The sequence below is a fragment of the Anthonomus grandis genome, chromosome 1 (genome assembly GCF_022605725.1).
Source record: "Anthonomus grandis grandis chromosome 1, icAntGran1.3, whole genome shotgun sequence".
NCBI classification, from domain to species: domain Eukaryota; kingdom Metazoa; phylum Arthropoda; class Insecta; order Coleoptera; family Curculionidae; genus Anthonomus; species Anthonomus grandis.
In genome coordinates this window covers 42,336,340-42,354,533 of record NC_065546.1, presented here as the reverse complement: position 1 = coordinate 42,354,533, position 18,194 = coordinate 42,336,340, and the positions used below count along the sequence as shown (strand labels likewise).

At 32.5% G+C, this 18,194-nt stretch overlaps 1 long non-coding RNA gene across 2 annotated transcripts in view; it reads left to right on the top strand.

The window, feature by feature from the left end:
• The first annotated feature begins 5,056 nt into the window (after positions 1-5,056).
• The window catches only part of LOC126743846 (uncharacterized), a 39,971-nt gene continuing 26,833 nt past the window's right edge, over positions 5,057-18,194 (top strand). Inside the window, exons 1-2 of one of the 2 annotated variants that reach the window (XR_007663018.1) lie at positions 5,057-5,160; positions 8,628-8,711. This is a non-coding gene — a long non-coding RNA (uncharacterized LOC126743846). Of the gene's footprint in view, positions 5,161-6,304; positions 7,364-8,627; positions 8,712-18,194 lie in introns of those variants that run through there. The other variant, XR_007663013.1, reaches the window with a different exon arrangement.

Below are 18,194 nucleotides of genomic sequence, written 5' to 3'. Positions count from 1 at the left end.
ATATATCTTATTATACTATATCTTATTAAATGAATATAAAACTTACCGCAAAAAGAGACAAAAACTTTTTACTTTAAAACTAAGTGTGATGAAACAAAATATAATCCTAAAAAAATGTGGATATTATTATTGAAGAACTTGACTGCAATATAGGAGACAGAAAAGACTTAGCAAGTATGATGTCATGATAGTCATATAAGTATTTGTGTGTATTTCTAATTACGTATTTTTATATTTTGTACACACACAGATATCTAGATGTACATTGTGTTCTTTGCTTGATCTGTAACAAAGAATTATTGCTTGAAATAAATTTTGTTTTGATTTGTATTTGATTAAGTAGTAAAGAATCAATTGATGTCAGTTTTTTCTGCTTCAAAAATTAGGAGTGCTAAAGGGACAATATTTGAGAGGAATGCACGATATTTTCAATACTTTTTAGTACGGAAGATAGCTTGGAACACCCAACAAAGGTAAGTGACTTACCCAGTACAACAGACACTACTTGCCTTGTCCTCCTTGCACGGTCTCACCTCGTAAATCCACTGCACCTGCACTTTCACATCCGGTCCACTGGCCCCTGTTCTCCAAATAGTACTGATGGACTACAATTTCTTCCAGGTTTTTTATTACTGATTCTGCCACCATTTTACCGCTGACGAAGGGTGAAGGGTGAGGAAAAAAAACCTTCCTGTTAAAATGTGGTAAGTCTGGATTAAGAGCTAAATAAAAAAAGGTAAGTTTTTTGGTTATTTATCTTTAAATAACCAAAATTAAATTTAATTATCCCTGGTTACTGATCTTGGTGATTTGCTGTAAAAGTGCCAGTTTAGCCGTCTTTACAGGTCGAGTTGACTTTGCGGTTTAACTGCAGTTCTTGGTTTTTGGTGTTTTTCATGATTTCGAACCGTAATATAATTTTGTTTGCGGCGTTTGCTTGGAAGAGGTTAAGTCGCACAGCATCAGGGGCGTCGTTCTATATGTGAATTTGACATTGATCTAAATTAAACAAAATAAAAAGAGAAATTTGGCGACGTTGCTGGTTATATTGACAGTTTTACGGTGGGGTATTAATGTTTTCGTTTTTTCAGTTTCAATATTATTGTATTAAAACTGCAATGGGATGAAAAATTAATATTCGACTTCGTAGGCAGATTTCTACCAAACTGGAATTATTCGCCTCCAGGAAGAACTCTTGGTCCAACATGTCCAGATCACCAATTTAATTAGAATGGAAAAAACCTTTTTAAACCTTAAAGTAGTTAGTTGAGTGACTTGAATATCTTCAAATATTTGTACAAAAACCCAACTCAAAATAACTTTTTTAAGCCGCCTCACATACACTCTTTTCTAGCTAATTTTGTCCTAAAAACCGAATGGTAAATTACAAAATTTGAATATCCGCAACTGTTTTTTCAAAAACTTCAACTTTTTGAAAACTGAAAATAGCCTTAGCGAGTAACACTTCTTTTCTAGTTAATTTCATCTCAAAAATTCCATGTAGTTTATTATTGTCAATTTAGAATGTATTTACTAACTCAAATGCCTGTTGTAAAATAAAAGTGGTAACATAGTATGAAAGTCCACGAAACAAAAATGCTTTGCCGCTAAAGAGGTGGTATGAGCAGCCCAGATTAGACCAGAATCCAGCAAAACAACCGGAAATTTCGCATAGGATGCATTTTCCAATTCATCAGGAATATTTTTGATTGCATTAAGAAACAACCTATTTGAATAGAATTTGAATATTGCTCTGCCTCCAATACTGAGGCCCACGAACCTCCAACTACTGTTACCAAATCTTTACTGCATTATGAGACTGTGGTACGATCAACACCAGGTGAAATGCGCAGTTTGACATGATAGTGGTAGATCATTGATGTATATGAAAAATAGTGAAGGACCCAACACAGAGCCCTGGAGAACTCCTATGCGCAAACACCCTATCTCCGGCTCAACACCCGCAAATCACTCTGGCAGCGTTTTGATAGGTAGTTTCTTATCGAGAACATAGTAGTTCAACATAGTACGACACTGAAATTATAATTACTACTTAATTTAGCAATGAGAACCTCATGGGACATACAATCAAAGGCTTTACTTAAATCTCAAAAGTTAATTATAAAGTTAGGATGTAGTATTTAGTCTCTTTTCGAAGCCAAACTGAGATTCCGCAAAAGGCCCATTAGACTTAAGGAAGCCTGCAATTCCTCGAGGCAAACATTTTTCAAATATCTTTGAAAATAGAGATATATCTGTTTTTAGACATTAGATCTGGCTGACTCTTTTTAAAAACTGGAATGATAATATTTCAAAAACTAATGAGATCAACATCCTCGTGCCTTCTCTTGTATTATAACGTTTTATTACTCTATAAATTAACCTTTTTAATAAATGAAAGGTAAATCCCCCCAAAGGGACGACCATGTGACGAAAGAAAACGTTTTAATAGGTAATTTGAGAGACTGAATGGGCGCCAAGCACGGGCCAAGAAAGGCCTTCTTTCTCCCTTTGCCTCCTCCTCCCTCTATCCTACTAGTTCGCAAAGTAATGTTGTAGTAGTCGTGTGCCAGCTCAATATAATGGGCCCGAGGACTTGTTGATGGGCCAAGTTATGACCCTAATTGGATTATGTAAACATTTACGTGTCTTGTCCTTTCTCAACTTAGCATCGCATACCTTAAGATAAGTCAATTGTCAAAAGTATTTAACTTAAGATGAGTCAATCGTCAAAATTAAGTGTCAACAATGTCACTTTTCTTTTTTTCCCATACTTGGTAACGTGTTAAAGAAAACGTCACCGTACGGTCTGTCATTTTCACTTGACAGATGATATCGCTTCAATATTTTAAAGAGAGTTACAGGTTTTCTGAAACAAAATCGACCCATCATTCCATTTCTTCTCTGAAAGTTGTCATATTACCCCTTTTCTCAATTTACCGCATAACCTCTATCTCACTATACGTCAAGTTGCAGTTTTATGTCATTTCATCGCTCGATCACAAATCTATGACATTTGAGTAGTTTGGAAAGTTGATGTCTATTGTTGGGTTTAACCAGGTTTGAATTAAGATTAGAATATGAGGTTTTTCTGTATGTAGCAAATGGACGGTTTCTAGTGTTTCTGACGCTTTGGCTTCCATTGGATTATCACTATAGGTGACATTCTTTGGGGGTCTATTCTCCTGCGGTATTAGAGATAAGGGTTTGGTTCTGTTTCCATTTTTAAGTCTTCTGCTTTCTGTACTTGCCAGCCCCTGGTTCAATAGTTCCAGGATCTGGATTGGTTCTTTGTTTGGGATTGAGGTCCTTCATATGTCTATGGGATCGATTCCAGGTCTTATTGAGTTTTATTAGTAGGCCTCATGTTCTTATTTGCTGTAGCCCGGGGTTGCGGACCTTCTCCTTTTTTTGCGTTAGACATCATTTCAAAATATAATAGACGTTGGTTTTTCCTCTCGTTTAGGTGCATGCTTTTTTGGTTCAAGGTTATGAAGCCTTCTTGTTAAAGAGTGACCGGAAAATCCTTAGGGTGACCGGAGAATCATGTGGCTTCAGTTAGATTGTGTTTTGGTCTCAACTCTTGGAGCATCGGCTTCGTAGTATGAGATATTTTCTATTGTCATTTATTTGTTGTTGTCTCAGATATTCCAGTCAATTCCTATCGATGATTCTGTGTATGTTGGTGCTGTATGCGCAACTTGGGTAGCTCTCTATCTTCATTCCTACTTTTTGTGGTTTTCGGTGCATATCTGACACCTTTTATTGCTTCTATACTGTTTTTTGTTGCTAGCACAGAAAAAAACTAAGTGGCCTAAGCAGAATGACTTTGACAGATGATTAATAAGGCATAAAATAAAAATGAATTATTTTATATAAAAATACCTTAACGTTTATTTCAAACTCAAGGCTGATGCCGCGGAAGTTCGGAAAGTTTTATTGGAAACGAAAGAAGTTCCTGACCTACATAACGTGTACATAGGAACGTCACATATGAATTGTGAATGTGCATACATATATAGACGAAACGGGGTTGGCGGATATTCATCTTTGTTATGTCGCGCCGACGATGAAACCCATATCGATCTTTTTTACCGTCAAAACCGAAAGTAAAATTAGGTCTGGTCTTGAGATATTTCCATTTTTTACGTTGAAGTCTGTTTTTTGGCTTTATAAACTTGACGTTCGCCTCATCCTCATGTAAGTCCTCTAACGTTACTATAGATAAGATCTAAACTTTCGTTTACAAACTCTTACGTCACAGACGGAATTGGTCTTTGCCGTTGCAAATATTCATTATCTGATGAACTTGACATAATTAGAGTATTCGGAGTCTAGACTTGTTTCTCTGCGGTCAATGACGTGGAACGATTAAATTACCATTTATCGGTTTGATTTGGAGAAATGTATATACATACTTAACGTTGGCGTAGCTTGAACGTAATTTTTGGTTTATAGGTGACGTACTGACGTTAATCTCACCCAAAACAAGAACCTTTGGGTCATTTCTTACTTCACAAAATTCCAATTATATGGCGGGACATTCAAGTTAAATATCCTTCTTAGGCTTTTTTCATTTCCTGAGGCAATCATTTCCGCTGTACAGTATAGATTTCCACCTTGATCACCAATCAATAAATACAAAACAACTAGTTGACATTTTTAAAGATTATTATGACGTAAAAACTGATGTCTTGGCGTGAAATGATGTCGGATATAAACCAAATTCAACGGTATTATTGCAAAATCTAAGTTGACCAATCAAAAGTGGGTTTGACTATCATTACAGTAATCAGTATGTCATTGGCCACTTCTGTCATTATCAAAATTGTCACATTATAAAAATTGAGACCAATTTTCAACCGTCGTATAACGCAATTGCAATTAACCAATCTAAAGGGAGTTTTGGCTGATAATCCTTAAGTCATTTCTGATACTACTAAGAGTTACTACATCATTTTTTAGTAAAAGTTCTTTTACAGTACTATTTTCCATGGAAGGCGCAGGAAAATTCCATTATAATATCTAACATTATCGGATGTCCTGGGCCCGAAATTTCGCAATTGGAGTTTAACGCTTTACACCCCCCATTGGGTTCTTGGGATATTACAGGTTTGGTAAAGAGACTGCTGCTACAATTACATCCAATTTCCCACTAATGTAAGTATACTTTTTTCTAATGTCTACAAAAGAAAAGTTAAAATCCGCACGATTCTACTTTTTCATTCCTCATTCAATTCCTTATGTTGATCTGTATGACAAAATGTCAATCAATGCTTTTTTTAATACAACCTGAATAATTTTTTGATCTTCAATACCTTCCAACAATAACCCGTTAGTCTTTCCGAACTCTTCTTCCATTTATCTCAGTTCTATTTTTTAAACGCCTGGCAAGTTTTTCATCTGACTAACAATGGATCATCAAACAAATTAGATTAGGCGAAGAATCTTTTATGATTATTTATAATTTTTACTGCTACCAGGTTCCAAGTCTATCACATGTAAAATACCTAAAAACCCTTTTAATTCATCATCTAAGTAATTGGTGCAGATTCATCTAAAATACCGATTTCTCACTTATTAAGTGCCTGTGACTAAAATCCTAAAGGGACTTTTAAGTTTTCTTCCTATAAGAGTTTAGCTAGTGTCTAATTTTTTGTTGTCTTGAAGAAAATCGGGATTTTGTCTTTTTCTACGATGATCAACTCTTTGGTCATCAAGTAACTCAGATCACAGCTTTTAGTGAAGCTGCTTTCCAAATATCTACACTGTATTTCAACCATTCATTCAGTCATCGAGGATCTGCAGAATTTAATGAGCTAAATGATTTAATTGGAGAATTTTCCTTTATATCATTAGCTTTTTTTAAAGATTGTTTGGCTGTATGCACTAGTAAGATTATCAAATAGTTGGCGGGAAATTAAAAGTAAATTTTTTTTCAAGCGTCTCTTGACAACGTAAAGAGATCAGATACGTCAAGGTGGCGCCCTGTTAACTATTCTGGAGAGATTGGTCAAGTTCAGAATTATATCCTTTTTGAATACCTATAATTTATTAAATTCACTTCAGTTTGGGTTCCGAGAATATCACAACACAAATGACACTAGTTTTTAGTTTTTAGAGGGTTTACATTCAGGGATTACAGAAGTAATTTTCTTTAATTTATCAAAAGAATGTGTTAATTATGGAATGCTCCTGTGTAATCTTTATTATTATGGCTTTGGGGATGTGGCACATTGGTTCATGCCATTCAGATGTGTTAGAAAACAAATGGGGCATTCCTCAGCGGTCAATTATTCCAAATTTTTATAAATGCTCTTACATTTCTAAATACTTCTAGAAAATTTATTTTATTTGCTGATCACACGACTATTAAATAGAACTGTAGTGACTAGCAGGATTTACCACAAGCTGTTCTGTCCGACCTTTAAAAGCTAAAAATCTTGGTGTGACAAAAATCCTCATGTTCTGGCCTTCTTTAAGGTGTAATCTGGGACATCGTATCGTCCAAAATATTTGCACTAAAGAGAAAAAAATCCTAACTTTATACAGCATATTTATTTTAGAGAATCGATCTTACCTGACACAAAATGTATCAATTCTTTTATTGGCAATTCAGCTTCAGTAAAAAGATTAATTGTTTATGAGAGCATAAAATGATAACGATATAATTATTGGCAATGATCTTAAAGTGCTTGTGCTTCTCTTAAACAATTTAAAATAGGGTTAAGTGTTTGCTCCTTTGTGGTGCCTATTATAGCCAGACCATCCTGAAAACTATTTGAAACAGCTGACTGCATCATCTGTACTTCTTCGTCATCTTAATATCTAAAAAACGAATTAACACCCCGTCATTCTCGTAATACAAACATAACGGTGTCGCTCCCACAGTAGCAGGTGCCGAAGGACCTTTTGTCACATTGCTCCGGTAAATTCAGCACGGACAGGTATTTGTTTACATTCTTGGGGCCCGGTGAGGACAAGTGCATAAAGTGCAAAGCATCTCAGCCACAACAATGAATGTATGTGTACACACCAGTTTATTACGTCGCCGACAATCGGGGCGGCAGGCCAAACTAAACTGTTGAATGGAACTCAGTCACTGTAAGTGCAAAGGTGTAAACTTGTTGATTAACGCGTGTTTGATGGTAATTTGGCCCAGTTTATGAAGAGACATTAGGGAAGTGGGTTTAGTTAGGTGTTTGGAAAAGACTTTAACAAAAGTGGGGTAACCCAGACGGCACCCAATATCTGTGGAATATGCCACCTATTGACGAAACATATTGCAATATGCCTGGCATATTCCACGAATATGCCAAATATCGTATATGCAAAAGCCATATTCCTGGCATATTTTTAACAGGTATGCAGCGAATATTCAATTTTTATATCTGTCAGATATTCGAGGGGCATGAGTTTTAAAATAAATAAAACTTTTATTCTTATTTTTTTTTATATATATTTAATTTTCAAAATTTCGTTTTTGAAGGGCTTCGAATATATATTAGATTTTTGCAGTTAATATACCTTTTTACAAATTATAATTTTTTAGGTATATTTTGACTACTTTTACTTCCATTGCCATTTTATATTACGAATGCACATAAATGCGTAGTAAGTATCGATACAGTGTTATAATTATACACTGGACATTTTTAACCAATGTAATACGCATCCGATGCTTAAATCTGTATTATTTAATACTTCGTTCATTATTCATTAGCATGTTGTATTCAATACATGAGAATGAGCCATAAAAAACAAAACATTCCTATCATCATCTCGTATATCGAAATTTCAAATGAACAAGAAGCTCTGTTGAAGGCGGTTTGGTTCTTCTTGATCTAAAAACAAGTTGGTAAATAATATGAGTACCTAACCTCTTTTTTTAAGCATTAATTATTGTTGCTATTAAAGGATTACCCTATTACTTAGTGATGAAAGATTTTGTTCTAGGGACAACTGCATATTAAAGATGTCCCAAGTTTATTGCTATTTAAGCATAGAAGTCTTCAATAATTTTATGTGCATGCATCAATTTTTAATTTTCTTATTGGGTTTACTCTATTTTAATAATTTTCATAGGGCTAAAAATTTTAAAAAAATTATTAGGGTAGTTATTTACCATGTTTAGTTACCAAGCAAAAGTCAAAAGATGCTAATCAATTTGCAAAGGATTGAATTGATTGCATAAACAAAAAGAAAAACACTAAGTCTCAGTCTTAAATGTGCATAGGTAATAAAGACACGTGTTTTGCATCTACCGGAGTGCAAGCCTGAGGTCGTAAACACACTTCACATTAATAAAACTGTATTATTATTATTATATAATTAAGACAATTAAATTATATAATATTTTGGTTTCTTTAATCATCTGTTTTTAATTAAAATTTCAGTTTCAACAATGATACCATTGATATTGTATAAAGTGTTTATGTAATTTTTAGATAAAAATACTGGTTTAAGTTGGGAGGGAAAAATGTGAATTGAATTCAGGAAGGGATAATGCTAAGAAAATTGTGAAATCAAATTCTGAAATAATTATGTTACTTACATTAATACCATTACAAGTTATTTATAATTGGAATCATTAGTACATTATTTTTTTAATAGTAATACTTTTTTAGATGTTTGCAGGCAAACTGAAAATTAGTTGAAGATTTGGGTGCCGTTTATTTAACTAAAGCATCAGAGCTCTTTGACAGAAAAATGTAAGTATCAATTAATATTGGGTAACTCGCATCTGCTTTTATTGTGACTATCATCCTATGATTTACTATGCAAAGGTTTATCTAATTCATTATTTTTACTAATTATTTTTAAACTGTATATTTTGATTTAATTTATTACCAATATTTATGTTTATGTTTTTTTTTAGAAATAGAAATACTCTTGAAAGCCACCTGTAATAAAATTAACACATATAAAACAATAAAAATTTGACTGAAAATTCTTTATTTTTAGTTTTTTTTACACTTAAATATTTGTTGCTTTTAGTTTTGAATTTTACGACTAATCAATTAATAGTTTAAATATCTGAAAAATATTTATGTTAATAATTTGTGTGAAGTAAAATACAAAAATGATATAAAAGTTTAATACACATACAAATTGTTGTTTTTGTTTTTGGCTGTAAAATTATATCGTTTTTTATAGGTTTTCAAGATCAATGTTTATAGAAAGTTGTATTTAAATTATTTGTTTTGTTATTCTCTTCAATCTCTTCAATGAGACGTTAAAATCTTTTGGAAAAAATAATAAAATGTGGTTATTGTCACACAGTACTTTGTTGAATCCCTTTATGTATAGGATGGCCATTTTATTAGGGGCCTATACTTCTTCTCAGAATCTACAGGATATGCAAAAAAATTTCTTGCAGAAATGTTTTCGTTTTAAGCGAATTTTTAAATTATTTCAGTTTCATGAATAATTGTGAAAAAGTGTTTACAAAGTACTGCACCGACTTTAACACTAGAACAGTGTTCTATAGTCCCTGAGCTATACTCTTTATTCTATACTCTCTGAGTGCCAAAGCTGGACGTTTATTTATAATAATTAAATATACGTATATCTACTTTTTCCTCCACTATATACATTTTTAAGAGAGATATCAATTTAATTAATGCAATTAATATTAATAACTACTAAACTGACAATGTAAATTATTAGTTTAGTAGATATTAACTATTGTTATTTCACTGCCTTACAACAACAACGGTGAAATACTAAATTGCAAAATTTGTCCAAAGAGCGTTATTATTGTAGAGAGTTGAAATTATATTACTCCAATAAAATTCTAAATATCTTTTTAACTATTAGATTTTGATATAGGTCAAATATATACATATCGCTGAATAGCTTTTTTTGCCCTTTTTAAAAATACTATATAAAATACAGGGTATTCCTTTTAAAACACTGAAATATTGCGAGTTGAAAATTTAAAAATATATCTTATTCTCTGAGACACCCTGTATTAATCTAAAATACCCGGTCACCGTCGATCAATAGAAGGTAGTCTTCTTAAGTCTTAGTAGGAATTTTATGAAAAAGTCTTAATTACCAGCATTACAAAACACTGTATGCCGAGAACATAAATTTGCTTAAAAAAACAAAACATTAATTACTGTCTAAACTATACAAAATTCGGATAAGTAGTTCTTCTGAAAGTTAGCTTTATTTCAAGGAACCTAAAAATATACGGGGTGTCCCATTTAAAATTCTGGCGTTAAAGTCGGTGCAGCACTTTTTAAACACCCTGTATTGATGAAACTCAATTAATTGAAAAGTTTGCTTAAAACGAAAACACTTCAGTAGAACTTTTTTTGCACACTTTAGGTATAGGCTCCTAATAAAATGGCCACCCTGTACAAATGTTCTCAATTTAAACCGAGTAATATTTAATTTGTGTTGTATGGAATTTTTTTAAATTTTTATTGCAAAAGAACCTTGACGCGAAAACTAGGAAAATAATAAGAAATTTAGTCTTAATAAATAAAAAAAATAAAAAGGAAGCATGTCATGTGGTTTATAATGGCTAATACATCCAGGGTGTCAGTTTGACAACTTTCAATTCAGATAATAATTTGAGTTGAAAAAATGCTGTTTGGAATAACTTTTAGAAGGGTTGGTGGAACCATAAAACCACAATATATTTATTATAATCCCCTTTGTGAAACCTTTAATTAAAGGTCTCATTGAGTACTAAATGGGACAATTTTTCTTGTGTAGATAAATACTACACAAAAAAACCCTTAATTTCAGTTATGACAAAAAAGGGCGGTTTTATTTGAATGTTAGGGTGAAAGGCGTATAGGGATGATTCACCCCTTGAGAAAAATATGGTAAGTAGTTCTAGTTTTTCCAACCTCTATGACAATTCTTTTAAACCGCATTTTTCCAACTCTTAGTTTGTGAGATATTCACATTGACATATTTCAAATTGACACCATGTATAAAAAATTAGATATGCCTAGGATGTTTTAAAAGGTGAAAAAATATTGCAGGCATATGAATTAACTATATCTCCAATATATGCAGTTTTACAAGGTGTCTACCATAAAAACCGCCAAACTTTAAGAGGTGATTAAGCAAGTTATTTGCAACAAAAAAGTCGTATAACATTTTTTCGAAAAGTTGATAGCTTAGAACATTGAAAGGCCTTTCAATGTTTTAAGGTTGTTAGTTCTTCTGGTATTTAAGATTTTTTGATTTTATCAAATTTCTTTGTTTTTTTTTCATTTAAACAAGAATCTCCGTTATTCTTACCACGACATAAAATTTAGTCATACCATGTGAAAGAGAATTAAATTTGCTAAAGATTGATTTAAGTTTTTGAGTAATTTTTTATACCGGGTGTTTGCAGAAGTTAAATGTAACATTTAGGAAATGTGCAAAATTAGTGGTATCTTCTTCGTTGTCGTTTTTCTAAAATTTGGTAAATAGGGACATGTTTTTTTTTCAGGAAAAACTACTGCATTTAATATGCTTTCCAATGACATACTTACTTTTGTGATAGCTATTTGTTTTCATATTAATATTATGGGCAAAAGAAAGAAAACCACAAAAAAATTCAAAATTTTCAAATTTTATATTTCTTGATTGATGAAAATTAAAAAATCGAAATTTCATTAAACAAACCTAAAATTATAAGAATTGTTCAAAATGTCTTCCCTCTTGTTCAATACATTTGATGCATCTTCTTCTGACACTTTCAACAACCCGTTCAAGTTCAATGCGTTTTTGTCGCATTTCATTGCAACACACACTAATTCGATTAATTAGTTCGTCTCGAGTAATAATGTTAATACTATAAACATTAGATTTTAATGTGCCCCAGACATAAAAGTCAAGGGACGTAAGGTCAGGGCTTCTGGGCGGCCATCTTACCGGACCGTATCTTCCGATCCATTTCTCCTCAAAGCATTGATTCAAGGAATTTTGCACAATTCTGCCATTATGGGCTGGGCATCCGTCCATTTGAAACCAAAGTTCCTGTCTAGCGGCTAAGGGGATTTCTTCCAGAAAGTCAACAAGGTCATTATTTAATAAATTTGAAAACTCATTGGAATTGAGCCGATCAGGAAGTATTACAGGCCCGAAAAGGCGACCTCTCATTAATCCTATCCATACGTTGACCCTTATCTCATGCTGAAAATGTGAAACAACAGAGGCATGAGGGTTTTCTGTATGCCATATATGGTTATTTCTTAAATTCATTATTCCGGCTCTTGTAAATGTTGCTTCATCTGTCCAAAATATTTGATTTGTTCCCCACTCTTGCAACTTATTTAAGTACCACCTACAGAATTGAAGCCTCACTTCACCATCCACTGGCAATAAATCCTGGACTTTTTTCAAATGAAAGGGATGCAAATTATTTTTTTTTAAGATCTCTATGTACAGTGGAATGGTGAATCCTTAATGCAGCTCCAATGCGGCGAGTACTTCTAGATCTATCTTCTGTAACAGCTCTCACAATCGCAGGTTCTTGTCTCCAGCGTTGACCATTTTGACCACCTTCTCTAATCCGCAAACCTCGAAAGGAACCAGTTTCCCCACACACTGAACACTTCTGCAAATGTACTTCTATGGGGTTGTCTATTAGGGCCGTCTATTAGGAAAACGAAGCGCATACTCCCTTGCTGCCTCCCGCGAGTTTCCATTTGCGACACGGTAAATAAATAAGATATCCCGATTTTCAATGTTTGTGAAACAAGGCATTATTTTTTAAGCACGTTTAAATCAAATTACTTATTTAACTACTTTAAGTCGAACTGAAAACTTAATGACAGTTCTTGTCAAATTGTAAATATCTATGCTTTTGTTTTAAAATCAAGTAATACACGGTTTGTGTTTTCCTTCTTTTGCGGATTCATTGCCATTTACAAGAGAAGGAAAACCTGCATTTTTTCTTAAAGAATGAATACGCGATATGTTATTTGTTTACGACTTCTCTAATGAAAATTTGTGGAGTTGTTGTGTTAGGGAAGATAGATCTACAAGTACTCACCGCATTGGTGCTCAAAAGATCAAGAAATATAATTTTTGTGGTTTTCTTTCTTTTGCCCATGATCTTGCTGTGAAAACAAATAGCTATCACAAAAATAAGTATATCATTGGAAAGCATATTAAATGCAGTAGTTTTTGCTGAAAAAAAAACATGTCCCTATTTACCAAATTTTAGAAAAACGACAACGAAGAAGATATCACTAATTTTGCACATTTCCCAAATGTTACATTTAACTTCTGATAACACCCGGTATAAAAAATTACTCAAAATCTTAAATATACCCATCTTATAGCAAATTTAACTCTCTTTCAGATGTTATATCTAAGTTTTATATGATGGTAAGAATAACGGAGATATTCTTGTTTATATGAAAAAAAAAGAAATTTGATAAAATCAAAAAATGTTAAATACCAGAAGAACTAACAACTTTTCGAAAAAATGTTATAGGACTTTTTTGTTGCAAATGACTTGTATAATCACCTCTTAAAGTTTGGCGGTTTTTATAGTAGACACCCTGTATATGCCTAGCATATATTATAGAAAATAAAAAGATATTTCTGGCATATGTTTTATGGTGACCGGCGATATCCCCTGAATATGCGTATGTCAAGTAAGATATAGGATATATCTGGCATACTAGAATATAGTATGTTATATAATATTAGTATGAATGCAATGTGTTTGTACTATCTGCGAAGGGTTGATTTTCCATCTCAAACCCTCGAATCGTTAGCGATCGTAGTTAAATGAAGATTCTCGTCTCGTCTTAATGCAAAAAAATCGATCTTTTATCCATCTGATCAAGAAAAATCCCAATTAAATCAACTGAATAAAAACTAAATTCCCATTACGTTAATCTGCTTTCTGTACACCGTATCACCGTAATGAACTTAACCTTGACCCAGTGTACGAAACTAATTAATACGGTAGACGCGTGCCGACTGTCACTAAACTCGTTCGCACCAAAGCCGATGAGAGAAAAGGACGACTATTATTGTTTTTACACACGTGAAGCGTCATACAAACAATAAAAGGAAAATAGACGAGCGAAAAAAGGGGCGGCAGCTTAAAAAACACCGAATCGCCACCGGGCGGCGGTAGAATTTATCGGAAGTGTGACATACCTGAGTGAATCATTGCTGCACCCGATTACTTGAACCCAGGTCAGTGACGTCAGTTGTCGTTCTGTTATTGCCGAAGAGGACTCGTGATTAATGATTTGTTGTTTTTATGCTCCGCTACTGCAGTTGCCGCCAACGGGTTTAGGGTCACGGCCGATACGGAGATAATCTCGCTTTTTTTTTGTCAACCAACGGTGCCGATTGTGGATTTATAAACGGAGTCAGTGGTGACGTTACTATAATTCCTTCTAAGACAAGTTGCAAAAGTTTAGAGATTTTATTAGATATAAAGCTGAGATTCAACGATCACATTTCATTATTATTAAAGGAAGGCTATGATCGTTAAAAATGATTTATGGACGAAGACATTGCTTAAGTAAAAAAATAAAAACCATGCTTTGCGAGTCTCTAGTCTTATCTCATTTTAATTTTTGTAGCCCTATATCTTTAGCCCATGCTTAGACTATGCTGATCGAAACAAAGTACTAAGAAAGGTTTAGAATAGCTGCCTTAGGTTAATCTTTAAAATTTCTCGTCCAAACCCGATTTCACATAAGCTTACAGAAATTAGGTGGCTAAATATGCAGAACAGGTTTATTCTACAAAAAAAATGCTTCTTCTATAAAATCCTAAAGGAGAAAATTCCAGAGTATCTTCTTGATAGACTAACATTTCGAACCGACATTCACAATTTAAATTTAAGGCATAGAAACACCATAACTATACCAAGACATAGGAAAGAATTATTTAAAAGGTCTTTTACTTACAATGTGGCTGTGGCTATGGATAATGTTGTCCACTATTCGTTTTCCTTTGATTGGTATAGGAAAAGCACGTGGAATATATTGTTTTCAAGTTAGACTCAGCGAGTATAATCTACATGGTATTAACATTTTAAATTTATTAAGTACAATTTGTGTGTTAAGTGTGTTATTAAGTACAATGGTTATTCTATTTTGCCTCGATTTTTTTTCTAGTTTAATAGGATATTGGGGAAGAATTGGCACTTAGTTGCCTACCAATACTCCTTTATTTACCAGATATTATTTTAGGATTATTGTATTATATATGTTTTTTATTGTATGCTGGTAAATAAAAACTTTATTATTATTATTATTATTATTATTATTATTATTATTATTATTATTATTATTATTATTATTATATTCAAAAGAGAAGTGAATAAGGAAATTTAGTTTGAATTTCGTGCTAAATATTTGACAAAAAACATCTGGTTTATTACCTAAAGTTGCTCTAAGCATCCCTTATTCTGCAATTGTAAATCCACTCAACAGTCAACCTCATCTTATAGTCAGAAAAAATAGAACATCACATAAAAATAACATAAATAATGACGGTTTTGTCAACTGTTGGAATATTAACATATACTTAGGGCCAAATTACGGACCAGCTGGTAAAGTTCCTGTGTGTTATCAGGCAGATAAATTCAATCCTCTCGGTAAACCTACCGGTAGCTATAGGAGGGATTATCAACCAAATCTTAACCTGTTGTTAAGTAACAGAAGGTTTACAGTTTGGCAACAACGTAATTGTTGTGGCCGGTACAATAATCTTAAGAAAAAAAGAAAAATGGGGGTTATGAATCTGCGGTCCTGAGAAAATAAATAAAAATAATGTGTTTGGTTTTTAATTTGTGATAATAGTTATAGATACTTGTATATTTGTTTTGTGCCAAATCCGATATTCTTTCTGTTAGTACTAATTACCTATTAATTAATAGGTATTTGCATTTCAGTTTATTACGTTGTTTACTTGTAAAAATGTTTATTAAAATTGACTGCTTTTTGTGGAATATGTTTTATTATTGTGCAATAGAGAAACAAAAAAAATGTATAATAACATAATTTATATATTGAAATTAATATCCTAAATTGATAAAGTTAATGCAATCTATTAAAATAATTATTAATAAGATATCTTCGGTGTTGATAATTTTGTTCTTCATGAGGCTGATTAACATCATCAGGCATTTGTAAATCATTAATGAGAGCCTCTATCTCTTCATCATTTTCTGGTGGCTACTCCTCATTTTCTAATATTGCCAGATTGTGTAAAATAGTTGTTGCAACATTAACATTCTTTATTAGGTCAATTTTAGTTCGAAGTCCTATAGCTAAACAAGGAAAACGCCTTTTCCATACTCCTATAGTTCTCTCAATAACATTTCGAGTTCCTATTATCGACTCTTGAAATAACCTTTCAGCTTTATTGGCTGGATTTTCTAAGGGAGTAATTAAATATTTTTTAATTGCATAACATTAATTGTAAGCATATAGTTTAATAAGAGCAATATTTTTAAAACAATTACTCATGGTGTCCATTTGAAACTTATAAGCCTATAGAGATTGTAGGAAAATTTTGGAAGTAAACTCAGGACTCAGCTTAAAGTTGTTAATAGGCAAATTATCATTATATAGTATCAATTCTTACATTTCAGTTTAATTTTTAATAAGTTCATAAGTTCATTTTAATAAGTTCAACTTCATGCAACAAGCGGTAAACAACGGGATTTTTTTGGACAATCTAAATCGGTTTCAGAAATCTACATCATTCCAGTAATTAATATGGTCTATTCTCTTCTGTATAAAACGCCGCCGTCGATAAATAATGTTTATAAAATCTTCTAATTCTTCCTCATCTGACAGCACATCCAAATGAAAAAATTGGTTGTTAACAAGATTTTTATACATTTTCACAAAATACTCATACAGATTAAGAACAAAATTTAGAATATTATACACAAACTTCTTGCAAAACTATGCAAGCTCCAACTCTTTAAAAAATTTGAGGTTATAAATTTTCTGGTAAACCGTTTATAAGCTGCTTTTTCCTGTTGTTAAAATATTCTACTGGTAGGTAAGAATTATCCCGCTGGTAAGACAAACAAGAAGTTCATAATTAAATTTTTAATGTTACTAGCAGGATAACTTTTCCAGACACTTTACCAGCCGGTCCATAATTTGGCCGTTACCGGGGAACCTCGGTCCCCTTGCAGTATCTCATTCTACATCAATTAACACACTGTTACATTCCAATATTTAGATATAGGGCAATAGGATTTCTCTTTGTTTGATGGCTAGTGTCACCTAAAATCGTAAAAGCCACCCCAGATGCTCCACTGTCGCCAAACAGTAAGCATCTCAACAAATTACACAGAGGATCTATTTCTATTATAACCTCATGTTTATTTGTATCAATCGAGCCTCAGGTAAGGCCACCAATCTTACCAGCCAGCACTCGAGGAATTGCACATTCGTTCCTAATTGTGTGGATACTAAAAATGCGCAAGTAAAACAGATTTGTACAAACTTGCTCATAATAGCCATACTTCTAAAGATCAACTATTTCTCTCATATTTACCACTATTAAATTCAGCACCTTCATGCCATCAGTAACACCTTTTTCACAACTTCTTTAAAACGTTTTAACTTTCTGACTGCCTCACTCGTTAACCTTTTTTGTGTATCCTCTGGACCAATTATTAGAGAGAAACGATTTTTAAAAAACATTTATTGGATTTGCAATTATAGTTATTACCTCAGTTACCATATATGTAGATCTGTATGGACTTTTGATGGTGGTATGATGATTAAAATTCTATAGTTCCTGTGTGTAGGCTTTGTTGCGTTAGATTTTTTTTTACCTATTAGATTAAACTAAAAATTGTTACGATTAAAAATTGAAATTCTCTAAAATCCATACTGTAGAATAATTCATCAAGGCCTTATTATATTACAATATTAAAATTAAAATTGATTTTGAGTAGTAACCTTTAAGTATTTTTTTGTAAATGATTTGTACCTTAAAATTTTTTTAGCCTTAAGATTTTTCTTGTTATCAAAGTTTATATTAATGGTATTTTTCCAAATAAACGCTTACTACTACTACTATTAAGTTATAAATTAAACCTACAGTAAAAGAATAAATATTAATAAAATAAAACTACAGAAACATGGTGTATAAATAAAGAAACAATTCTAAGAAAAATATACATTTTACCGTCCAGTAAATACCTGCATATTTCGACGCTTTTGTTGGTTTAG